Source organism: Macaca nemestrina, chromosome 14, assembly GCF_043159975.1.
Source record: "Macaca nemestrina isolate mMacNem1 chromosome 14, mMacNem.hap1, whole genome shotgun sequence".
Classification (NCBI taxonomy): domain Eukaryota; kingdom Metazoa; phylum Chordata; class Mammalia; order Primates; family Cercopithecidae; genus Macaca; species Macaca nemestrina.
In genome coordinates, this window is record NC_092138.1 from 58,383,613 (window position 1) to 58,408,528 (window position 24,916).

The following is a 24,916-nucleotide window of genomic DNA, read 5'->3' on the forward strand; positions in this document are numbered from 1 at the left end:
CTAGACCTGATCTATAATAGAGTATTCATGTTTTCTTGTTCAGATACAACCAAAAAACAATGTATCTTTGAAAAATTGATAATAATGACAATCATGCTACCATTAACTAAGTAAAACACATATGTTAACCACTTTTCCTTTCCCACATGTCTTTTATTCTTATGTCCTCAAGGGTTCCAACACAGACAGTCTGATAGATGTTCTGCAGAAACTTGAAAAATACCTTGTTCCTATTCTTTTTATTCCTGAGAACATCACCATCCTTCAGGTAATAGTGACTACAAGGGTAAGATTTATTAAGTTTCGACTAACATGCCATATCCCTATTATTTCTAATAAAGTGTTTATTTATTTATTTATTTATTTAAAACTCTCATACTATGTCAGTTAAAGGATGCCTGACTGGACATTGCTAATTTGTTTTAGTTGAGTGTGTTTTCAGGTGCTGACTTCTTTTATGCAAAATTGAGAAATCCAGTTTGCTTATTATACTGTCTCAATGTTGAATGAATAGTGTTTTGAGTAAGAATGGTTTGTTGTTTTTTGAACTTTAGAAAGATACATTTTCTTCTGTATGTTTAGTTTTGATGTATTTGAGGGAAAAATCTAATATATCTAATGCTGTGTTCCAAGCTTTCTTTAAGTAAATTTTCAAAATTTTACTTCAAGTCAAATGCAATAACACACTGAGTAATTATGAATCATATATAATTTTTAATGTCAGGAAATATTAGTACATGTCACAAATATAAACAGAAATGCAAACAGAAATGCTTGCACAAAGAATAATACTTCATTTATCTAAATGTGGTATATGAGCGAATTCTGCACATAAACAAACCTCTATTTTAAAGTACTAATTAAAATTATATATATATAAAAATAATATATTTAATTTGTAATTATCAGGCTACTTACACAAATATACTCAGCATGATTCTCAATACGACTGATAATTCAAGGCTATTTAATAAATGTCAATTATTTAACTAGAGATTAATATGCCAATGTCTCTTGATTTATGAAGGGCTATTGCACCTATGATTTAATGGTTCACATATGGAAATTTTTTTTTAATTCCAGAGGCTATATTTTATGCTTTTAATATAATCAACCTTTTTTTTTTTTTTTGAAACAGAGTCTTGCTCTGTCGCCCAAGCTGGAGTGCAGTGGCACATCTCGGCTCTCTGCAAGCTCTGCCTCCCAGGTTCATGCCATTCTCCCGCCTTAGCCTCCCAAGTACCTGGGACTATAGGTGCCCGCCACCACATCCGACTAATTTTTTATATTTTTAGTAGAGGCAGGGTTTCACCATGTTAGCCAGGATGGTCTTGATCTCCTGACGTCGTGATCCGCCCGCCTCGGCCTCCCAAAATGCTGGGATTACAGGCATGAGTCACTGTGTCCAGCCTATAATCAACCTTTTTATGAATAATACAAATTCTACTAACTTTTATCCAAACCGAAATAGACATCTCAGATGCCACAGTTTGAATGTTTGTGTCTCCCCCAAATTTGTATGTTGAAACCTCAATACCAATATGATGATATTAAGAGGTGGGGCCATCAGGAGCTGATTGGGTCAAGTGCTAGCCACTCATGAATGAAATTAGTATGCTCAGAATAGAGGCCCCAAAGTGTTGCAGGAAATCAGGGAACAGAGGGACCAGCTGAAGCCATGGCAGAAGAACATAAATTGTGAAGATTTCATGGACATTTATTAGTTCCCCAAATTAATACTTTTATAATTTCTTGCACCTGCCTTTACTGCAATCTCTGAACATAAATTGTGAAGATTTCATGGACATTTATCACTTCCCCAATCAATACTCTTATAATTTCCTATGCCTGTCTTTAATGTCTTAATCCCATCATCTTGGTAAGCTGAGGGTGTCTGTTGCCTCAGGATCCTATGATGATTGTGTTATCTGCATAAATTGTTTGTAGAGCATGTGTGTTTGAACCATATGAAATCTGGGCATCCAAAAGAAGAGGATGGCTGCGATTTTCGGGGAACAAGGGAGATAACCATTGGGCCTCACTACCTGCGGGACTGGAAAGAACAGAGTCATATTTCTCTTCTTACAAAAGCGAATAGGAGAAATATCACTGAATTCTTTTTCTTAGCAAGGAACAGTCCTGAGAAAGAGAATGCATTCCCAGGGAGAGGTCTCTAAAATGGCCGCTCTGGGAGTGTCTGGCTTATAGGGTTGTAGATAAGGGATGAAATAAGCCCTGGTCTCCTGTAGTGTCCCCAGGCTTATTAGGATTAGGAAATTCCTGCCTAGTAAATTTTAGTCAGACTGGTTGTTTGCTCTCAAACCCTGTCTCCTGATACAATGTTATCAATGACAATGCTTGCCCAGTGGGACATGAAACTTCATCAGCAATTCTAATTTTGCCCTGGTCCTGTGATCTTGCTCTGCCCCCATTTGCCTTGTGATATTTTATTGCCCTTGAAGCATGTGATCTCTGTGACCCACACCCTATTCATACACCCCTCCCCTTTTGAAATTCGTAATAAAAAAAGTTGCTGGTTTTGCGGCTCAGGGGGCATCACAGAATCTGCCAACATGAGATGTCACCCCCGGACACCCAGCTTTAAAATTTCTCTCTTTTGTACTCTTTTCCTTTATTTCTCAGACCAGCCAACACTTAGGGAAATAGAAAAGAACCTATGTTGAAATATTGGGGGCTGGTTCCCCTGATACCAAAGAGTTGCCTTGAACCTTGTATCATGTGAGGACACAGTAAGAAGGCACCATCTGTGAGCCAGGAAATGAACCCTCACCAGATGCCAAACCTACCAGTGTCTTGATCTTGAACTTCCCAGACACAGTAACTGTGGGAAATTAATTTCAGTTGTTTATAAGCTACCAAGATTATATTATTTTGTTATAGTGACCCAAATGGACTGACATCATATAATTGAGGTTGTTGGATAAGTGGACTCTGAATAAAAAATGTCATGCACCTAAGTATTAGATGCCTATTTAGCTAGAGATATTTATGTGACTAAACCATGAGATTTGTTTCCAAAAACCTGTCACTATAAAATAGACCCTCATCAGCCAATGGAAAGGTTTGTGCAAATACGTGTTCAGGGGTTAACAGAAAAATCTACTTGGGATAACTGGCACAGTCTCTTTCTACATCCCACTGGTTATCTTGAAACTATACACCTTTCACATCTTAGCTAAAATGCCACTAAAATGCCACTGTCCCAGGAATAGCTTCCAGGAATCCCCCCACTTCAAACTAGATCAGTCCTTGATTTGATTTAACTTTCCAATTACATATATATATACACACACATATATATATATATAAAAAATATATATAAAATAAAAAATATATATAAATATATATATATATATATATAGGTTTTTTTTGTGTTTTTTTTTTTTTTTTTTTTTGGAGACAGAGTCTCATTATGTACCCAGGCTGGAGGGCTGGAGTTGCAGTGGCATGATCTCGGCTCACTGCAACCTCTGCCACCCAGGTTCAAGCAATTCTCCTGCCTCAGCCTCCCAAGCAGCTGAGATTACAGGCACCTGCCACCGCGCCCGACTAATTTTTGTATTTTTAGTAGAGACGGGGTTTCACCATATTGGTCAGGCTGGTCTTGAACTCCTGACCTCATGATCCACTGGCCTCAGCCTCCCAAAGTGCTGGGATTACAGGCGTGAGCCACTGTGCCCAGCCACCAATTACATATTTATATGAGTTGAATAATATATGCTTTCCTCCATTAGATTTTATTAAGTTTTATTTATTTATTAATTTATTTTGAGACAGAGTCTTGCTCTGTCTCCCAGGCTGGAGCGTGGTGGCTGATCCTGGCTCACTACAAGCTCCGCCTCCCACGTTCACACCGTTCTCCTGCTTCAGCCTCCCGAGTGGCTGGGACCACAGGCACTTGCCACCACGCCCGGCTATTTATTTTTTGTATTTTTAGTAGAAACGATTTCACCATGTTAGCCAGAATGGTCTTGATCTCCTGACCTGATGAACCGCCCATCTTGGCCTCCCAAACCTCTGGGATTACAGGTGTGACCTACCATCTCTGGCCCCCCATTAGATTTAAAAAAAAGAATCTTCCAAGTGAAAACAAACTATTTTACTCAATGCTATGCATAAAAACACAGAACAGTGTTTAAAAAAAAAAAAGAGTGGGTACACAATTGACATGCAATGAATAGATGAGTGAATATGGTAATGGTGATTCTGGGTAGAGGGCCTCAAGGAAATATGGTCTGGGGAAGATGTAGGCTCTGCAGACAAACAGATCTGGGTTTTGATACTGGCCCCAGCATTTATTATAGGTAATTTTTAATTGTACCTCATCTCTATGTTAACATTCCATACTACCTTGAGCTTTAGTGATAATAAAATTCAGTATTTTAGGTAAAAGAATGTATTTATTAGGTGCTTAATGTATTTATTAAGTGATAATAAAATGAGGTATTTTAGATTAAAAATGTATTTATTATGTGCTTAATTTTAAGGAAGATTCTTAGTTTAATTGCAATAATCTATATTTTGGGACTAAACCTAAGTTTGTATCATAGCCTTGCACTTAACAGCTTAGTGATCAAATAGAAGTTATTAATTCTCCTCAAAATTCAGTTTCCTCATCTGTAAAAGAGTGATAACACCACTCAAGAACTGTGAAGATTTATATGTCATATTTTAAAGAAGGTATTTAGCCCAGAGGCTAGCACATGGTAAGTACTCAATATTCCCTCTCATGATCCATATAATTATTCTCTCAACCACCTAAGCCCCACCACATTCACTGAACAGTAAGGTGAGCAAGGTTTTCAAAAAGAACTGATACGTATTTAATTATGCATCCTAGAGAAATTAATATAAAAAGATGCATTGACCTTGCGACAACACATAATTCAAGTGTGGGTCACAGAAGTGAGTTAGTAGAGCAGTTAAAAGTTGCTTCTGGAGTCACACTCCTTCACTAACTACCTGATTCTGTTATTTAAGTACTGTAATACTTAATTTCCTCATATAAAAATAGAAACAGTCCCAACAGATACAGCTTTTTTGATAATTAAATGAGCTAATTAATCAAACATATTTAGTACAGTGTCTTGCCCAGAATAAGAATTCACAAAAACTTACTCCATTAAATAACTCACACATATTATATCCATATAGGAATAAGGCAATGAGTCTATTAAAGATCAGCTATACTTACAATGGCTGTAGGCTTGGGACTTGGTTATCTTCTCCATTGGAAAAGAGATGCTAGGAACAATAAAGACAGCCTTTTCATTGGATTATGGCAGTATAGTATCCATTAAGTCCAGCAAGTCCAGCAATTATATAAAAATGATTTAACAAATACTCTACATCTGACAGAATAAAATGTAAATATGTAAGAGCTAATAAAGGAAAGAATAATGCTGGTAGGAGATAGTAGAGATAGAAATGATGAAGTGTTGTAAAATGTAATAATTAAAAATCTAAACTGGTAATTAAGTAGTGATAAATTTATATCCCTATAGAATATTAAGTGAGAAATACATGCTTTTGACCCTTTAAGGGGTTTATATTAAATTCAGCATTGCACCCACTTGAATTATCAAAATGAACTTGAAAATGTATGTGTGTAAATATAAACAGCATATGTTGAAGTTTCACCATCTCTTACATATAAAAACTTTATTAAAAAGAACATAGTTTTACAAAGCACCTTAGGAAGCCAAGCCTAGGGTTCTTTGGATGACATCTTTTCTCTCAGACTGATTAAGTGGCTCAAGCTCTGAATCTAGAATCCCTGTGATTGAAACTCAGCTCTACCATGTTATAGACAATTACTTAAGTTATTTGAGGTTAATTTATCCCATCTGTAAAATGTATATAAAAAACAGTACCTACTTCAAATGACTATAATAAGGATTAAATAAACTAGACATATACAGCATGTAGAATAGAGACTGGCACATAAGAGATGAATTAATAATAGATGTTACCATTAACTCTAAATTTTTATTCATGATTAAGTACAATAAAATATTCTAGAAGAATGCAAAATCTAACTATTTCAAATACGTAGCAAACATTTTTGTTGCACGTGTTTTGCTTAAATATGATTAAGAAACATTATAGAATTTAAAGAGAAAGTATATTACAACTCAATTCCTAATCTTTTTTTTTTTTTTTTTTTTTTTTTTAATGGAGTCTCACTCTGTCACCCAGGCTGGAGTGCATTGGCATGATCTCGGCCCACTGCAAACTCCACCTTCCAGATTCAAGTTATTTTCCTGCCTCAGCCTCCTGAGTAGTTGGGATTAGAAGTGCTTGTCACTACGCCTGGCTAATTTTTGTGTTTTTAGTAGAGACAGGGTTTCACCATGTTGGTCAGGCTGGTCTCGAAATCCTGACCTCATGATTCACCCGCCTCGGCCTCCTAAAATGCTATGATGACAGGTATGAGCCACTGTGCCTGGCCTCGATTCCTAATCTTATTGCTTCAATACTTATTTTTTTAGGCTTCAATACCTGGTCTCAATTCCTAATCTTATTGCTTTAGTACTTTTTTTTTTAGGCTTCAATATATTTTATTTATTTGCTTACAAAAGCCTCAATTATGACATTTCTGTATACATATACAAACGGTTATACAAATACAATAACTAAAAGTGATAAATATGAATTTGCCACTATTGAGTTTCTGTTGATAGTTTGTATGGCAGAGATTCTAACTACTCATGAAACTGACTGCCTCTTCTTCATGGTCACACAATTAACCTCCGTTTCCCAGCTTCTCTTGCAGTTAGTTATGTTCATACGACTATCCTACCCAAAACAAGGTGAGCAAAAGTGGTAAGCACCTCTTGAAAACTTGGATCATAAAATCCTCCATGCTCTTTCCTCCTGGTTGTCCAATTGGTATTTCTGTGTCTATTTTCTAGTATTTCTAACTGGACTTTTTGCTTTGTTCTTCTGTGTTTATATGTGTATTTTCCATTATAAGGTACAGATTTTGGATAGAGGATTTGAGTACACAGTTTTGTGTGTGGAGGGGTATGGTTGGGAACAGCAGAGAACATCTCCCTCTTGGAAGACAATAAGAAGCAGTGGCTACCACAATAAAGAAAGCTTAACAAAATCCATACCTGGCATTGACTGGGAATCATTAATTCATAGAACCCTTGAATAATTCTACTGTCTTATTATGTTGTGACAACTAAAATACAATAAAAATATATCTCCACTGGGGCCGGGTACAGTGGTCACACCTATAATCCCAGCACTTTGGGAGGCCGAGGTGGGCAGATGACCTGAGGTCAGGAATTTGAGACCAGCCTGCCCAAAACGGCGAAACTCTGTCTCTACTAAAAATACAAAAAATTAGCTGGACCGGGTGGTGGGTGCCTGTAATCCCAGGTTCTTGGGAGGCTGAGGCAGGAGAATCGCTTGAACCTGGGAGGCAGAGGCTGCAGTGAGCTGAGATTGTGCCACTACACTACAGCCTGGACGACAAGAGTGAAACTATGTCTCAAATTATATATACACACACATAAATATATATAAAAATATATGTGTGTATATATAATATATATTATGTATATATAGTATGTATGTATATACATATAAATATGTATATATATTTGTGTGTGTGTATATATATATTATTTGAGATGTAGTTTCCTCTATCAGTGGAGATATATATATATACACACGTGTATATATATATATATATTCATATGTGTGTGTGTGTGTGTGTATATATATATATATCTCCATAGTCATGAACATCTTCTACATCTCAACATCTTAACACTTCCGTGCACTTTATACATTTCATGCCAATGGTAGCAAAAATACCAGCAGGATCCCAATCACCCTCAAGGCTCAGCATGCTTCCCAAGCACTTTTCAGATCAAGGTTGAAGCCAGAAATTTTGCATTGAATCTGCCAGTTGCTCTGTAATATGCAGGGTTTTCACAGTGTCTCATAGATACCTTGAGAGTTGCAATATTCTCATGAGCTCTACTGCAACACCGATAGTCACATGTTGAAGATGGCAGAGCCTTTTCAGCCCAGTTCTATGCAATGCTGAATGAAACATAAGCCCTTTACCATTAAGGGTAGCCATTTTGGTGTTTTAATGAGCAAGATAAAATCCTTTGTGTCAAACCATGAATTTTGAGCTCTTCTCTATTACAATAGCTAGCATTATCTAGCTAGTATAATTAATTGTCCATGATGTTAATGGTTTTGATAAGTTTGAGTCACTGTAATAAAAATGTTGATTCACTCTAAAATAAAATAATTATTTATTACAGTTACTTAAACGTTTCATAGTTATTAGATATGCAGTCTACGTTAGAATATGTTTAGTTATTATGTAGGTAGAAATTCAAATTCTTACCATGTCAGTACTGTAATGTTACTCATCCAGAAGCAGTTTTTAGATGAACAATGTGATACTTACAAAAGAGTGAATTTAGTTAATTCTAATAATTTTGTTTAACTAAACTATGAGTCCATCTATATCTTTTCTATTTTATAGGTTACACTTCTTAGAATGCTAGTCAATAATTCTAGCATACTGTAACCTGACTAAAACCAAAAATTTAGGAAGATCACCAGACTCCAATCCAAGACTGCAGGAATATTTGGACTGGTGATGGATTTTTCCAATTACTGCTTTCAGTGTTCACTGTCTATGAACACATTGAAGCCATTTAGGATATATTATTCTAGTAAATGAGCAGACTGTTCACACACATTAAATTCCTGTTTCTGTGTAGACTGTAAAATGCAATACCTTTATCTATTTCATGCTGGAATTAAAAATCCATATCACAAATTCTTAGAAAATAAACCATTATTCCTTCCTGAAAAATGTAAATGAGAATGAGCATGTATATTATCAGAAAAGTGCTGAAATATATCCACCGTTTTTCTGGCTAATGTGTCTAAGATTAATTTATTCTGCAATGTACACTTATAATGTACAGTCCCCTAATATTAGATAATGGAATTAGAGAAGTCAAAGGATCCAGTTGAAGGATGAATAAGTTATTTGTATGTGAGCTGAGAGGTCAGGAAAAAGAGGTAGGAGTTGCTAACCCAAATAAATAGGTTTAGTAAAATCAGAAGGTCATCGTTCTGGTTTACTCATTCCATATATTTTAACGGTATTATAAGAAGCTATGCCACTTTTAATTTAAAATATCTACTATGATTATTAACACTTACTTTATATAGACATGCCACTTCTCTGAAAAGGAATCTTTCAGAAAATTTGTTGGGCAGGAGTTGAAGAATAACTTAGAAGAAAGAAAGAAAAGAACTAAAGGTACCTGTGGCTTTAATCTACACAAATGATGCCTGCCTATATTGGGCTTGTGTCAGTGGAAGAAAATTAGGTAAATCCAGAGGACCCTCCCAATACATTATTAAATGTATGGGACAAGTTGAATTTGAATTTGGTAGTTGGGAGTCTGTAACAAAATTAATAGTGACAATAAAATGTGTTGTGATACCTTTATACAGGCATCATATAAGATAAATTACATGCATTACTTTTGTCCAAATTATGAGTCTGAGAGCTAGAAATAATACTTCCATCTCAAATGGATATACCATTCTCCTGTTTTTGTACACTTAAAATGCCTTCAAAAATTTTTCAGCATTAAAAAACAAAACAACATAAACAATAAAATCTTCTCGGCAATGCGATGGCTCCTTCCACATGTAAGATTAAAATTAGAACCATTTTCCAAATGATTTTTTTTTAATTTTTTTTTACAAAGAGAAAAAATAGAAAAACAGAGTAGGGATTTTAAGCAGAAAGAGGGATGGAGTATGTGAAAGAAAGAATGGCATTAATGAAACTTAGATAGGAAAGGGTCCAAAATATTCAGATTAAGTAAATCTTATGACAAGGGGACAGGGAAAGTAATGTTATAAGAGGTCTACCCTGACACATTGACATAATTCAGGCATGGATTTGGTTGCATGAACCCTAAGACCTGTGTTAAAAAGAAGCCAGTATAGGATCACATATTTGTCACAAATGTAGTTTCCTTTAAAGCAAGAGTAAAGAAAAACAGATTGTGCAGTGTATTCTGTACCCCTTGATTTAGTTCTAAATATTCTGTTCTTTGAGGCCAGAAATTGTGTTCCATTTATCTTTGCCAGAACACCTCAAATACAGTCATTTTTCTGGTAGATAGGACAGAAATATAGATAGACAGATACATAGGTAGATAGACAATTCATTTAATAATCATTTTCAAGATGATATAGCAAACCAAAATTTTAAATCTCTAAGTGTTTGCTATCAAACTATATTAAAATAATGGTACAGATACATGCTATTAAACTTAGGGTATAATTTTAAGCCAGCTACCATAAATTAACTGTTTCCATTTACTTAGAGACTATGTCTGGAAATTTCTGATGGATTTTAAAATATAAGGTTTCTATCAATAGGGTATCATAGTGCAAATATATATTTTAGTGTAAAATCTGCTATAACATTACAGATAATAATATTGAAATTTTAATACAAGCTGTAAAAACAACCAAAGCGTAACTATGAGACAGCATTTTTTTTTCCTGATTTGTTAATATATGACCCCTTAGTAGGTGAAGTCTCTGTCAAGTTCACAGAGGTATCCAAGAAATTACATTCTAGGCAGAGGTTCTCCGAAAACTGCAGACTAATGGCTGCTTTAACCCTGTTGTCCAGTGTCAAAGGAATCATTCATATTGGAGGACTGTGCCCATCAGCTGCTTAAAGAGGCCCATGGCACTTAACTGACCTCAAACTAGGGGAGAGTTACAAGATTTATTTCCCATGGCCACAACTTAATTAAAGTGACCCTAATCTTAAAAAAACAAAACAAAACAAAACAAACAAACAAAAAAAGAAAACAAAAAGATGAAGGGGGGATTTTAAAAAAATAAATGTTATTAAGGTCTAGGGATGGGCTTAAGATCAATAGCTGAAATTTGGTAGGGGTGAGGTAAGTGGAGATAGGAATGGAAAATTACAATGAACACTTAGGAGATTTTGGAAAGTAATTAACAGTAAACAATAAAGACCCAAACTCTGGGGAGATTTCCCTCTCTTTCTCTCCCATACACTCAAGAGCAAATGTACACAGAGTCATAATTTCTTCTCTCTAAACAATTCCAGTGAATTCATAAACACATATAGAAACTAATGGTAGACAGAGGTTTTTTTTTTTCCCTACTCAAAATTATACATAGGCAAAGATTTTCAACATTCATCCCTCCTGCTTCTTTTTACTACTCCAGATACCCAGTCCTCAGTGTTTTTATATGACTCCTCAATTCTCAATTAGCAATAATCGCGCCTTGGATAAACCTCATTGGCTACGATACTGCCACTGCACAAAGCTATGACTCCTCAATTCTCAGTCTAAAGGGAAACTTTTCAAGTGCTGGACCATTCGCTCCTAACTCCTGTCACACAAACCTACTCCTCAGTAACTCTCAGACCTTACTATATGATAGTCAATACATCTTATGACCTAATTCAGAATGAGGGGATAATGACCACTTAAATTCACAGAGCATTTATTGAATACCCAGATTTGCAAGACAATATGCCAGTGATACAGTTAATGAAATAAGGCAGTGTCCCAAGCAACATATATTCCTTATAAATCAATAGAATACAGGAAGAATATAGGCAATGTTATAACAGAGATGGCAGGGATAAAAAAAATTAAAAAGATTAATTTCAACAAAGAATATTAAGAAAAGCTTTACAGAGGAGATGAAAATTAAGAAGATGCTTATATGGCTTAAGTATAAAGGAAAAAAACAATGTGAGACTTTAGGTTAATACCAGTTAAGATGGTAAATAGCCTGAACAATATGCCCAGTATTTTCTCAGTTTGTGAACAGAGTTCAGATACTTGATGGGCCAGTTCAAAGCTGGATACCTCAGAGCCCTAGGACAATGGGAGAAATAACTTGAGTCTCCTGGCAGCCCTCTAATCATGAAATATATGTATAATACATAAACTACACAACTTCTTGCTTTTATCTTTCTCTTCAACCGAACATTGCTATCATACCAGACAATTTTGAAATTATACCCTTGGGCATATCATGTCCTGATTACTTACTTCATAATTGCTTGATTTTTTTTCCTTCTCCCCTTCATCACACTATAGCTTTATCTCTCTGAAATCCCTGCTCTGATAAAAACCTCTTAAAATTCTCTCATCCAGTATTTTCCACTAAATAGTCTTACTTTTCTCGGAACCTCCATTTGTTCCTAGGCTAAAAGCATACCAATTTTTTATTTCTTTTTAAATCTCAACTACTCGGCTATCTTGGTGACATTTACTGGCATACTTAACTCATTTTTCCTTTATTCTTGGCTCTAGCTTTGCTGACAATGTGTGAACAAATGAGCCCAAACACTTTGTTTTTTCTGTACTTCCCCTCCTGAAATTTCTGGTGATGCTGAAACAATTAAATAGTAGTCTGTTAATTTGCATTATAAATCTATGATCTGTCCCCCCTCTTCTAGATCTGTAACACTGTTCAGTACCCATTTACTTTCTCTGAAACATATGTTCCAAGCCATCATCACTCTTCTCAGTGCTACTCAGACTCTGCAACTTCTACCTTTAGCAAACACAGTATGCTGCCTTCATCACAGCAAACAACTTGAGGCCATGGGACGGAAACTCCCAAACTCTCATCCTTCTCACTTTTCAACTTATCTGCATTTGTATCTATCGTTAATTATCTTCCTGCTGTCATGAAGGAGTAGAGTCTCTGAGCATTTCAAGGTTAATGTCACTCCTGTTCTTCTCATTTGAGAGCACCCCGCCCGCCCCCAGCGGTTTGTGTCTTTAGGATTCTCTCTCTTAGCTCTTTGTCGTCCACAACCAACATGTTAAACACTCCCTACATCTTCTCTACATTAACCTCCTTCTCTGAAGGAACCAATTGTTTTATTTTTCCTGTGCTGCCTGCTTTGAACATCTGTTAGCAGCAGAAACCACTTTCTCCCCATTCACTCCACACACTAATTCACATTGTCTCCCTGTAATCTACTGCAGCACCGCAGCAGCTCCTGTCAAACTCATCAGTGTACAAAGTCTGGTGCGCATTATCAATCCTCACCCTATTTGATTTCTATAGGCATTTGGCCAGTCCTCTTTGTTCAGACACTCCTACCCTACTTCCCATTTGACCCTATCTTATTGACTTTGCTTTCCTTCTCTTTTTATGTTTTCCTCTTATTGAAAATTCATTCCTATTCTCATTTTACACTTCCTGAAAAGTCTGCTCTGCTCTAAAATCTGCATGTAAAATCCAATTTCTACATCTAATAAAGATTATTCCTCTAAGATGCAGGTCCATAGCTTTTATTGCTTATTAAATATTAGAAATCAGCATTTTAAACTCAACTTGTTATAAAATGAACTGCCATTTACTCTCATTTATCTTTCTCCAGTCCAACTAACTTGCTTAATCATGTAAATTGCTCAAATTTTTTCAAATTAATTTTCAAATTTTTCTACTTCCTCTTCTTTCGAAACCTCATCAGTAACAAATCTTAGTGTTTCAATATCATCAGGACATATAATATCTTCTCTGAACTACTGAAGTATCTAATTTGAGTTGGCTTTTCCCATTCCAAATCATCTTTCATATTGTAGCTGAAGTTATTTTCTTCAAAAATACGAATTATATTGTGTCATCCCCCTACTAAAGTACTAATAATGCCAAACCAATCACTGCACAATTAAGTCCATACTTAATTTGACATATATAAAGTCTTGTTTCATGTACCCAAGCACTTCATTTTTTTCTATAGTCTTTTTCAAGCTTTGCCATAGATTCATTCTATGTTTTAGCCACAAAAATGTCTAATGTTCTGGTATATGCAGACATTCAAAGATGTTTCTGAACTGTCTGTGTATAATTTGCTTAGTTTGCTCTTCTCTTCCTTTCAAGGTTCATGCCAAAGGCCGTTTCTGTAAAGCTTTTCTAACCTCCTTTGCACAACACTGCATTATAATCATCTGTTTACTGGACTGTGCCACCAGTCTGAATTCCTTTATTAACATTCATATTTAGATATCTCTTTCCCCTAATTCTCCCACATGGAATTCCTATGTGTAAAAAATTTCTGTCACTGATTAGGGGATGTTTTTGAACACTAAATATATGCAGTGCCATAATTAGAATTCAAGGGGAAAAAGAAAGTAAGAACATTATTTGACCTAATTGATGCTAAATATATTTCACAGCAACCTAACTCTTAAAGAATCAATTGACATATATTTGTATCATTCCAAATATAATGGTTTCAATGTTATAAGATTGGAGGAAGAGGAATATGTGTGCTCCCTTCAACATAATGCAGTGTACCTTGTATTGTATTGCTTTTCATGCAAAATAAAATAATAAGCACAGGTTTTTGCAATATAATCTGTCTTGGTTTTTTTGTTTTGTTTTGTTTTGTTTTGTTTTGTTTTGTTTTGAGACGGAGTCTCGCTCTGTTCCCCAGGCTGGAATACAGTGGCGCGATCTCGGCTCACTGCAAGCTCCGCCTCCCGGGATCATGCCCTTCTCCTGCCTCAGCCTCCTGAGTAGCTGGGACTACAGGAGCCCGCCACCGCGTCCGGCTAATTTTTTTTGTATTTTTAGTAGACACGAGGTTTCACCGTAGTCTCGATCTCCTGACCTTGTGATCAGCCCGCCTCGGCCTCCCAAAGTGCCGGGATTACAGGGGTGAGCCACCGCGCCTGGCCTATAATCTGTCTTCGTTTTATGAAGAAATAAAATGAAGAAGAATGTGACTTAGAGGTATTCAGAGTGACCGAACACTCTAAATAGTGAGTCATTGGAGTGTTGTCTCTCAGGAGGAGGGCTGTCCGTTGTCCTCAACTCACATCTTAATGCTGACAAGATAGACTATTTCCTGTTAAGATGGACGGACAGATACTTCTCAAAAGAAGACATTTATGCAGCCAACAAACATATATTAAAAAAGCTCATCATCAATGGTCATTAGAGAAATGCAAATCAAAACTACAATGAGATACCTTCTCACACCAGTTAGAATGGCGATCATTAAAACAATAGATGCTGGTAAGGCTGTGGAGAAATAGGAATGCTTTCACACTGTTGGTAGGAGTATAAATTACTTCAACCATTGTGGAAGACAGTGTGGCAATTCCTCAAGGATCTAGAACCAGAAATATCATTTGACCCAACAATCCCATTACTGGGTATATACCCAAAGGATTATAAATTGTACTATTATAAAGACATATGTGCACATACGTTTATTACAGCACTATTGACAATAGCAAAGACTTGGGACCAACCCAAATGCCCATCAATGATAGACTGGATAAAGAAAATGTGGCACATATACACCATGGAATACTATGCAGCCATAAAAAAGGATGAGTTCATGTCCTTTGCAGGGACATGGATGAAGCTGGAAACCATTATCCTCAGCAAACTAACACAGGAACCAAAAACCAAACACTACATGTTCTCACTCATAAGTGGAAGCTGAACAATGAGAACACATGAAAACAGGGAGGGGAACATCGCACACCAGGATCTGTCGGGGGATGGGGAGAAAGGGGAGGGAGAGACTTAAGACAAATACCCAATGCATGTGGGGCTTAAAACCTAGACAACCAGTTGATAGGTGCAGCACCATGGGACATGTATACCTATGTAACAAACCTGAACATTCAGCACATGTATCCTAGAACTTAAAGTAAAATTAAAAAAAAAAATTAAAAAGATGGAGATACAATTTTTTTTTCATCAAAGTCTAGCTTTCAGCTCTTGTTAAAATAGCCAGAATTTGTTCATTACATATGGAACATTTTAATATACATAAGTAATACCTTTCAAAGAGCATTGTACTTATATATGTATGAAAAATGGGAAAATCTTCATGAGGAGAAATAATAAAAACCAAATAGTCCAAACATGTTAAATTTTACATTCTGATATGTTAATAAATGAACTCCTATGCAATGGGAGGGTACCAACAAATATGAGATATATTTTCTGCCTTAATTGAGATTATGATCTATTTCAAGAAATGACATAAACATGTAAAAAGTAACATAAAACTTGAAAATTGCCTAAAAGAAATACTGCAAGTTGTTCCACTATTTATAATCAAACAAAGCGTACAAGCAATAATTGCCACAGATTTTCATGGAAGAAAAAGTATCCTTTCCTTTGGGATACTGAAAACAGGTATTTTGGGCTATACATTTTGTAATTCTTTGTTTGACCTGAGAAAGACTTTCAACTATATATTTCTGGGACTAAATCTGTATAATTATGGAAAAGTTCATTTTATACTGTTTCTTAACAAACGCCAAAGTTGTATTGCTCTTCTCGAAACCATACCCAACGTGAATTTGAAGAGTAAAGCAGTCTAAAAAGTTCAGTCAGTGGCATTTCTTTTTACTAAGTGACTTAAGATAGTCCTGGAGAGGAAGGAAAGGACTATCTGACAGTGTCATTACTGAAGGAATAAATGACATATCAGGCACATCAAAGTTGAATCATGGAATCAAAATGGATTCTGAAACAGGAATGCTAAAAATTGAATATTTATTTCTCTGCCTTTTGAAGGTCACTGATATCAATCCTCAGGAGAGCACTGGGAATATGAGACAACCTTTGCTGTTCGATGCTATCTTCTCCTCTAGCCAAAAATAATCCCAGTAGTAGGGGCCCAATAGGACTTTGCTGTTTGACAGCCTTGTGATAAGTAATTCAACCTATTCTCTGCTATAGAGTCAAACGCAATGCTAAAATGGCTTTGGGTTGAAACAAACACAGCCAGGGAGCTCTGATATCCACTGGCTGCTTATCACATGATGCTGCCTGTCGTTCGCCATAGCTGGGTATCTGCTGAGGAGCTTTTAAAAACACGACTGCCTGGACCCTACCTCAAACAATTACCCCAGAGTCTCTGGGGGCAGACTTCAGCATGATTCTTTTTGAAAGTTATCCAGGTGATTTATGTGCACACAGGTTTATTAAACATTGTATCGGATCAAGATCAGTGCTTCTCAAACTTTAATGTGCATACTAATGACCCGGAGAGCTTGTTAACATGAAGATTCTGACTCAGTAAGTGTTGGGTAGGACCTGAAATCTTTCACTTCTAATATGCTCTCAGATGACACTGCTGCTGCTGCCATAAGTGCTGCATAATGAATTGTAATTCTTTATAGCATTATTTGGCACAGCTATTTTTAAAATCCTATATATTAAGCTTCACCTTTAAGAGATTCTGATTCTATGAAGTGTCTTCTAAAAAATATATTAATTAAATTTCTCAGATGATACCAGCTTCATTGTACAATGTGGCTATATATATTAGAAACTCCTGCTTCAAGATGTCCCAGGAAAATTCTATCTTCCTTGAAAGAGTGACAGAAGCTGGGCCAATACAAGAATGGAATTGCTGAACTCCCTCAGTGCTAGTTTCTCCTACAGTATTCTAGACATCATTTCTATTATCAAAGTAACCCTGTTGGTTCAGTGGATTAGATAGAAAGCGCAGTCCCATTTCCTCATAGAACACCTCTATACCTCATCTCCTAGAGATCAGCCACTCTTAAAATGTTTGAATTTCTTCATAGGAAACATAAAGTATGGCAATAGGCATGTTGCAATTGGTCATACAAAGAAAATAATCCTCCTAAAAAACTGACTTTGGTGCTACATCATTCTTGAAGAAGTTATTAAATAAGACAAAAGAATTAATATAAAAGAAAGTTTCAGATGCAAAAATAAAAAAAAAAATAACAAGATTGGCTATTCTTTCCCCCCCCCCCCAATGACAGTGCATATACTCTATTGGCTTTTTCTGTGTTTATTATGGGCATATATGTAAATATGTACACAATAATACAAACATACCATATAAAGAAGATAAATTAAGGCTAACTTCAACCCTTTAAGTAAGCACTGACCTCCGAGTCAGAGATTAGATCTAGTTCTACCTCGGTGACTCTGGGCCTCAACTTTCCATTTGTAAAATGAAGGAGTTAGACTGCATAATAATATCAACCACTGTTTCTTGAGTTCTTATTATGGGCCAACCACTGAGTAATGTGTTTGGCAAATCATTAGTCCTATTTACACCCCCATGAGACACACTATGTTGCACCTGCTTTTGCGGATGAGGAAAGGAAAGACTCAGATGAATTACTTTTATTGCCCAAGGTAAATATTGATCAATTAGATTTAGTTCCTTTCCCAGAGAAGCTCTCCATAGGCCACTCATTCAGCAACCTGTATTAAAAAGTTGCATTCACCCAACTTGGAGTTAGAATTGCAAGACAAGCCTCTGGACTGTAGAGCTAATGCACTTACCATAGACCTCTCATTCCCTTGGGGTAAACCAAGACTGACCTTCTGGATGGAGCTTTCAGATAACTCCATCACCATGATAACCTACCTAAATAGGAAAGGGAACATGAAAGAGATAGGAGCCAGTCAACTCAGAGTAACTGTATCCACCTCAGATCAGTATCAGCAAACAGCTGATGTGGGTTGGGAAAATTAAGGATGAAAGATGTTTGAGAGGGAAAAGACCACAAAGAGAAAGTATGCATGCTGTTGTGCCTTCCTCTAACCTAAATTTTTAAAAAGGCAATTGGTTCATAAATTTGGGGGTCATCCAAATCCAGAAATACCTTTGAAGAGTCACAAATCTTTCAGAGCCCAAAAACTACAAGAAAGAAACACATTAGATCAATAGTAAGAATTCAAAGCTTTTGTAGATAAAAGAAATGGGTTCCAAAGACAACTCACTTTAAGTATTTTGGTTAAAAAAAAAAAAAAAAAAGCTTGAATGCACCTACCATCATTTGAAAATAAACAGAAAAAAAGAAGACAAAAATCTGAAATAAAAATAAAAGAAGAAAATAAACCTATACCTGAAAAAAAATTCAGAGTATATTTTTTAATGATGATCTAGTCCATGAAGCAAACATTTTAGACAGCAACTCTTTCACTTGCTCAAGGAAATAAAGGCCAAAATGAACTCAATAAAAAAAAAATCACATGTATTACCTATATGTATGCATATTTGTCTATTTTGAAAACATACAGAAAGATAAATAGAGATAAAAAGGGCTTATTAGAGTTAATAAGAAAACAAGCATTCCTAATTAAAATATTTGAAATAAAATGTGTAGTTAAACTTGAAAAAAAATCAGTGGAGAGTGAGTAAACTATGCCGAAAACCAGGGAGGAATGCAAAATGATTAAACACAGATAGGATTGAAGGTATTCAACATAATATAAAGACAATGAACAAACAATGTATCACCATTCTTATTCCCAAATAAAAGAGAACTATCAATGTACAACAGGGGGAATAATCCTCGAAGATGATAGGTTATCTCAAAGAAATAAAATCTCAATCCATGGAGTAAAAAGAAAAAAAAAAAAGAAAGAAAATGGCCTGCAACAACATCAAGACATGAAAATAATAACCACTGGTTTGCAAAGATAAGGAAAGGAAAAGAAATAAACAAAGAAAACATAAAGGAAGAGCAAATACATCTGTTAAAACAATAAATATAAAAGTAATAAACTTACCTATGAAAAGAAGAAAGCTCCTTAGTTTCAAACAAATAATAAAATTTTAAACACACATTACTGTAAAGGAAACTTAAATATTAACATTGAAAAACATCCTAAATTAATGGTAAAGAAATACAAAATGTGTGTTTATGTGTGTGTGCATATATATGTGCTATTTCATTGATGTTAAAACCAAAGTTATAAGCACTGAGTTGGATTTTTGTTTATTGTTTTGGAAAGGTATAATCCAATGTAACACATCAAATAATAAAACATGTGCCAAAATATTTATATACAAGAATACACAACTTTACTTCGTTCTAGTTTCATATGGTACATGTGACACTAGCATTTTCTAAGGTAAATATTAACTTTATTACACAATAAGCAATCATTTTGAGCCCTCACAATGTGGTACTGCTTATCAGTCAGATGGTCTAACAGTCTTCCTTTTTTATTTGTTTCTTTTTTTTAAGAGCTCTATGTGTGAGTCAATTTGAATATCTCATTATTTTGTCCTTATTTCTTTATGAATATGAGTGGAAAATGGGAACATGAAAGTGTTAATATAATCAAGAGGAAGATCATCTGCTGAAGTGGGGCTACAAGGAAAATGATAAGTTACAACAAGTAGACAGAGTATAATTCACATTTTCTGACCACAATAGGATAAATCTAAATTTACTAATGATACTTCTGCAGAGAGCTCTTTGGATTTAAGCAGGTAAAGTGTGTATTCAAAAATGAAGAAAAAAATAAAATTAAAGAACATTCATGAAATAATGGAAACAGACTATTGAATATTATCTGTAAACGGTAAGGTGTAGTATAGATGATCTGGAACAATCTTTAAATTTACAGATTGAAACCTTAGGTGATTTTTATAAAAACAACATTAACAGGTCTATAGCAAATAAGCAGACAGCTTGCTACAAAGAACAATATCAAAAAATAAGTAAAGCTGGTATTCTAGCCTTTCTTGAACATATTTCAAAAGAGTCAAAAGACAATAGATGTGGTGTAATTTACATTTTCTGACCATGATGATATACATCAAAATTTATTAAATTTTGGAACAATAGGAAAGTCGTATATTTGTTATATTCCATTTGGTACCTCTCCACCCACTACCCATGCTATGTATACCCTTTTCTCCAACTTACTTTGACCACCATTGGATCTGGGCTCCCCTATTTTCAGTTTTCTGGGTGGCTTTTAGCCACTAAGTATATTGATGGGAGACTGAGGAGGAGAGGAGAGTGAGCATTTTGACACCCCAGTTTCTTCTAGAGTTGAACCATTTGGTTGGAATTCTGTTTCCTGCTAGACCCCTGACTAATGCATGTAAATATATGAATTTTTTAAATCACACACACACTAACATAGATATAAAATACACTTAAATTAATACTAAAACTATAAACTATTAAAATATATTAAAATTAGACTCTTAACCTTAGTTTTGACAGAGGCCCCAAAACTATTCCAAAGAATAGGCAGCTGGGAATAGCGTTAGACTACCTGTCTATGTGGAACTTGTGAAGAAATAGCTAAAAGAGTCTTTTTTTTCTTTGAGACGGAGTCTCGATCTGTCGCCCAGGCTGGAGTGCAGTAGCGGGATTTCGGCTCACTGCAAGCTCCGCCTCCCGGGTTCACGCCATTCTCCTGCCTCAGCCTCCCGAGTAGCTGGGACTACAGGCACCCGTCATCATGTCTGGCTAATTTTTTTTTGTACTTTTTTTGGTAAAGACAGGGTTTCACCGTGTTAGCCAGGATGGTCTCAATTTCCTGACCTTGTGATCTGCCCACCTTGGCCTCCCAAAGTGCTGGGATTACAGGCGTGAGCCACCATGCTGGGCCAAATTTGCTAAAAAATACTTTTGTCACCACTGGTTTTCATCCATCTTTAGATGGATGAAACAAACAGTAAACTGGGTACTGACTCTGGCTGTGCAATCTAAAGGGTCACAAAGAAAGGTGGGATGAAATGTTTTGAAACATAGGGTGGGAAGGCTGTAATCTGGAAGGAATTTGCTCCTTCACTAATTAAACACTGGAAGCATGAGTTTCCCGTTGGCCAGATGTGGACCAAGAGAGAAGGAGAGACGCAGATAGAGACTGGTTTGGCAGGGTGAGGTGGTGGGTGCAGAGCAAGGGGCAGACAGATACAGAGGCAGAGATAAGAATGCTGTCTTGAAGTTCACTCAACGAGATGATGCCCAATAGGGTACCATAGAAGAGCCATGGGATCGCAACAGAGAGGACTTGTAAAGAGGTAAACTACTAAGAACCAAAGAAACTACTGAGGTACTACTAAGATGGAAATTAAAAGTGGTCAGCAGGAGAGCATCTCATTTATAGCAGAGAATTGAAATTGAAGGCCAGTTTTAAAGAAGTGTAGCTCAAGAAACCTTTTCTCTACCTTACCTCTACTCTACTTTTTGCCACCTATTTAACCCTGGACAGAAACTGCCTCTGGCACAGGAAAGAAGGAAGAAGAAAACCACAACCCCCTCCCTCACTGTGCCCTAGAGAAAGATAGAAGATGATAGGTAAATATAAACTAGTAAATTATTTTTAAAAGTTAAATAAATCCAAAATTTAAATTTTTAGAAGGGCAATCAAAAGTTAAATTATTATTCACAAAAAAATCAAGAAAATGTGAAGATTGCAAATGAAAACAAAGAAAAGAAAAGGAATAAAACCACAGATAAGAAGTAAATGAATAAATCATATAAAAAGAATGTTTTCTAGATACATGTAAGTTATCAAAATTGAGGTAAGGAGATGCAAAAAAATAAAAATAAAAATAAATGCATATCCATAAAATGAATTGTAAAAGTTGTCAAAAAATTATTTCTGACTGAACTGCCAGCTCTGCTTCTTACTTGTGATGGACAATAAAAAACATACTGCTAATATCACTCTCCCCTAAACCCACCACCCAGAAACATCACTGAATGACATTAAAGATAGTTTTTAAAATATAAACCTCATAAGGAATGGGGCAAAAAGAGAGAAAACAAAGGGAAAACGTTGGGAACTCAAAGAGGAATCGTTGAATGGTAAACAGCCTTACAGAAAAATATTCAAATATATAATATAAATTGTTCCAAAGACTCAGCAATCAACAATGCCAAGAACGTCTGGACCTGGACGCTGAGAAACCTAAGAAGGTGATATAACCCATGGAGGATAGCGTGAGAAGGCAGATCTCTCGACATCTTCCAACTCCATCACATTAGAAAAATATACTTGCTTCCAAAATAAGTTATTCTTTAAAGTTTGTTCTCTGGAGATGTTCTCTAGACTGGGGGACTGGCAGGAACAGTGTGGAATATTGAAAGAGGAATTAAGTATCTCTTTGAATATTCAGAGCAGAATCTTGATCTTTTTTGCCCTCTTCTGACACCTGCCATCCTGAAACATGGCAAGTAGACCAGTATCAGGCTGGATATTGAAATAAACTTTTTAAAGAATTCTCAGCAGCCCAAGAAGAAAGATCAGAAATAAAAAATGATTTTGTAGCTCTTCCAACTAACAAATAATTAATTCAACAGTGCAGCTCAAAGTTAACAAGGTCTATACATGTACTCAGAATCTCAGTTTTTGTTAAGTTAATCATGAACATAAAATTAATATATTCCATGCATCTGAGAAAAGTTTCTTACATGAAAGATAGAAACTAAAACAGAAACAGAGGAAAAATATCTCAGGGGAACTAAAGCTTAAAAAAGAGGAGAGAGAATTTTCAAAACAAACAAACAAAATACATCATTAAATATTGGCAGAGAGATAAGATCCATGAATCATTCATCAAATATCAAGAAACATTCCAAAAACAAATAACAAAACATGTTCTTTGTATGTTAAAATCACAATACCCTAAATGAACACTTAAAGAAAACAGAGACTCAAAGATAAAGCTGAAGAAATCTCTGAAAAAGCTGGAGAAAAGAAGATAAACAGAAGGAATTCAGGAGGAAAAAATATTAAAATCCTACTCTCCACTGTACTCAACATTCCTAAAGAAATTCCAAAAAGAAAGAATAAATAGAATAAAACAGTAGAAATCACCAGAAAATACAATTCAAAAAAATCAATTATATTAATTACCAAATTCAAAGAGATGACTAGCAGTCTGAAAAGCATGAAAATAAACTCTCACAAGAGTACACCTTTGTGAAATTTTAGAGCACTTATATAGATTAATATTCCATAAATAACCAGAAATGAGGGGAAACAGGGTCACATACAAAAATCAGAAATCAAAATGGAATTAGGTATCTCAATAGCAACAGTAGATGTACAGATATCAAAATCTAAAATAAAAATAATTTTAACTTGGATTTCTAACAATTAAATGTGAGGATAAGAAAAAAAGACATTTTCAGACATCTTCTCAAAAACGTATCCACCATCTACTCTTTCACAGTAAACATATTCATATAAATCAAGAAAGAGGACAATAAAGGGAATAGCAAGTGATCCAACATAAGAGAGATAAGAAAATCCCTAGGATGATGAGGAAAAGAGAGACTAGGGTCAGAGCTGTGTACAGACACAAAAGAGCAAGCAGTCCAGATGCAGAAATGTGATCTTGAAACTTATCTGTTTAGGGTTGTCATTGATAAAATCCTCACTGCTCTCTGGGACTAGATTTGGGCAAAGAGTTAGGCTTAACATCCAAAGGATGATCTACAACAGACAAAACAAATAAATCTCTCCTGATCAAAATTAAAAACTGTTATTTAGCACAAGTCCACATGAAAGGATAAGAAGCAAAGCTACAGTATGGGAGAAAATGTTTGCAAAGCACATATCCAATAAAAGACTAGTTTTTAGAATAGCTAGAGAACTCTTCGAAACTCAAAAACATAAAACAAATCAGTCAATTAGAAAATGGGCAAAATACATGAACAGACACAGAGGTTCACAATGACAGCTGTTCATATTGTATACAAAGAAGTTTTATACATACAGCAATAAGATTGTGAAAAAGATGTTCGGTGTCATTACACATTAGGGAAACTGAAACTAAAAGCACAAAGAGATATTACTACAAACTTATCAGAATAGTTACAATGAAAAATAGTAGCAATAACAAATACTGGAGATAATTTAGAGAAAATAGATTACTCACACATTGCTGTTGGGAATGTAAAATGGTACAACCAGTCTGGTAAACAGTTTGGTGGTTTCTTTTAAAATAAAACATGCAAATAGTATAAATTCCAGAAATTGCACTCCTGAGTTTTTTTTATTATATTTTATTATTTTTATTTTTTAT

At 35.3% G+C, this 24,916-nt stretch overlaps 1 protein-coding gene and 1 pseudogene across 12 annotated transcripts in view; both read right to left on the reverse strand.

The window, feature by feature from the left end:
• Window positions 1–24,916, reverse strand: part of LOC105493874 (leucine rich repeat and Ig domain containing 2) — a 1,258,361-nt gene that overhangs the window by 739,025 nt on the left and 494,420 nt on the right. The gene's annotated exons all lie outside the window — the stretch shown is intronic.
• On the reverse strand, window positions 11,333–11,405 carry LOC112428900 (U4 spliceosomal RNA; annotated as a pseudogene).